The following is a 2,500-nucleotide window of genomic DNA, read 5'->3' as shown; positions in this document are numbered from 1 at the left end:
GGGCGTTTTCTCTCAACTTTGGCATGCTCGCTGAGGAAAAGGCAGGTAAAGGTTGTGGATAAAAGTCCGAAGAACCTCGCTACAATTGCCAAAATCTTTCCGCTGCCATTCAAAAATGGACTACTCCTCCACACCTCCTCCCGTCCATGCCAAACGGCGTTTTCTCTCAACTTTGGCATGCTCGGAGAGAAAAAAAGGCAGGTAAAGGTTGTGGATAAAAAAGTAAAAAATTGCCAAAATACTTTCTGGGCCCTCAAAAAAAGGCCTACTCCTCAACGCCTGCTCCCGTCCATGCCGAACCGCGTTTTCTATCAACTTTGGCATGCTCGGAGAGAGAAAAAAGGAAAAAAAGAAAAAAAAGGTCCAGTAAAGGTTGTGGATAAAAGTAACCGGCTTTGGAGAATTGCCTGAATCCTTCCGGCGCTGTGAAAAAAAAAGACCAAAAAAAAGACCTGGTCGTCAACGCCTGCTCCTGTCCATGCCAAACGGCGTTTTCCTCTCAACTTTGGCATGCTCGCTGAGGAAAAGGCAGGTAAAGGTTGTGGATAAAAAGTAAACGCGCTGTGGAGAATTGCCCAAATCGTTCAGGCGCCGTGAAAAAAAGAAAGACGTAGTCGTCAACGTCTGGTCCCGTCAATGGCGAAGGGCGTTTTCTCTCAACTTTGGCATGCTCGCTGAGGAAAAGGCAGGTAAAGGTTGTGGATAAAAGTCCGAAGAACCTCGCTACAATTGCCAAAATCTTTCCGCTGCCATTCAAAAATGGACTACTCCTCCACACCTCCTCCCGTCCATGCCAAACGGCGTTTTCTCTCAACTTTGGCATGCTCGGAGAGAAAAAAAGGCAGGTAAAGGTTGTGGATAAAAAAGTAAAAAATTGCCAAAATACTTTCTGGGCCCTCAAAAAAAGGCCTACTCCTCAACGCCTGCTCCCGTCCATGCCGAACCGCGTTTTCTATCAACTTTGGCATGCTCGGAGAGAGAAAAAAGGAAAAAAAGAAAAAAAAGGTCCAGTAAAGGTTGTGGATAAAAGTAACCGGCTTTGGAGAATTGCCTGAATCCTTCCGGCGCTGTGAAAAAAAAAGACCAAAAAAAAGACCTGGTCGTCAACGCCTGCTCCTGTCCATGCCAAACGGCGTTTTCCTCTCAACTTTGGCATGCTCGCTGAGGAAAAGGCAGGTAAAGGTTGTGGATAAAAAGTAAACGCGCTGTGGAGAATTGCCCAAATCGTTCAGGCGCCGTGAAAAAAAGAAAGACGTAGTCGTCAACGTCTGGTCCCGTCAATGGCGAAGGGCGTTTTCTCTCAACTTTGGCATGCTCGCTGAGGAAAAGGCAGGTAAAGGTTGTGGATAAAAGTCCGAAGAACCTCGCTACAATTGCCAAAATCTTTCCGCTGCCATTCAAAAATGGACTACTCCTCCACACCTCCTCCCGTCCATGCCAAACGGCGTTTTCTCTCAACTTTGGCATGCTCGGAGAGAAAAAAAGGCAGGTAAAGGTTGTGGATAAAAAAGTCAAAAATTGCCAAAATACTTTCTGGGCCCTCAAAAAAAGGCCTACTCCTCAACGCCTGCTCCCGTCCATGCCGAACCGCGTTTTCTATCAACTTTGGCATGCTCGGAGAGAGAAAAAAGGAAAAAAAGAAAAAAAAGGCAGGTAAAGGTTGTGGATAAAAAAGTAAAAAATTGCCAAAATACTTTCTGGGCCCTCAAAAAAAGGCCTACTCCTCAACGCCTGCTCCCGTCCATGCCGAACCGCGTTTTCTATCAACTTTGGCATGCTCGGAGAGAGAAAAAAGGAAAAAAAAAAAAAAAGGCAGGTAAAGGTTGTGGATAAAACTCCAAAACCTCGCTACAATTGCCAAAATACTTTCTGGGCCCTCAAAAAAAGGCCTACTCCTCAACGCCTGGTCCCCAGGCACGTGCTGGGGGGCCTCAACTCAGGCTCTGCCCAATGTGGATCAAGGTCCACCTTCGCAGCGCCTTATGCGACACCCTGGTTGTGGGGGACGCGGCGTGGCGTGGCGGATCGCTCCGGTCGGCGCACAGCCGGCAACGGTCGACCCGTCCGCCTGGCTTTACTGCCCCCGCGCTTCTGTCTTTTGCACTGGCAAGCTAGCGACCGCTCGGCGTGCGAGGCCCGAGTCGGGGGACGGGAGTCTCGGGAGCCCACCAGCTCCCCGCAGGCTACCCGCCCGGCTGCCGAGCTTCCCGCCTGCGCGTCCAAGTGTGAACGCGCACGGCCGCCTCGCCGGGCTTCCTTTGCCGGGGCTCGGCTTGTCGGCCGGCGTCTCACGGTCCGTAGAAGGTTCGGTGCGTTCGCTGACGACGGGTCGAGAGAAGCGTTTTCTCTCCTCCCTCACTGACGGTCGTTGGTGCTCCCCAGCCCCTTCGGCGTCCCAAAGCGTAACGCCTGCTTCATCTCGTCAAGGGCGCGCCCGTCTCTAACCGGGCGTCGTCCGGCACGTGGAAACGGGCGGGAGACGGTGTCGAGGAGGAAGAAA

Source organism: Babylonia areolata, unplaced genomic scaffold, assembly GCF_041734735.1.
Source record: "Babylonia areolata isolate BAREFJ2019XMU unplaced genomic scaffold, ASM4173473v1 tig00006703, whole genome shotgun sequence".
NCBI lineage: Eukaryota > Metazoa > Mollusca > Gastropoda > Neogastropoda > Buccinidae > Babylonia > Babylonia areolata.
The sequence above is the reverse complement of the archived record's forward strand: the minus strand, read 5'-3'. Positions refer to the sequence as shown.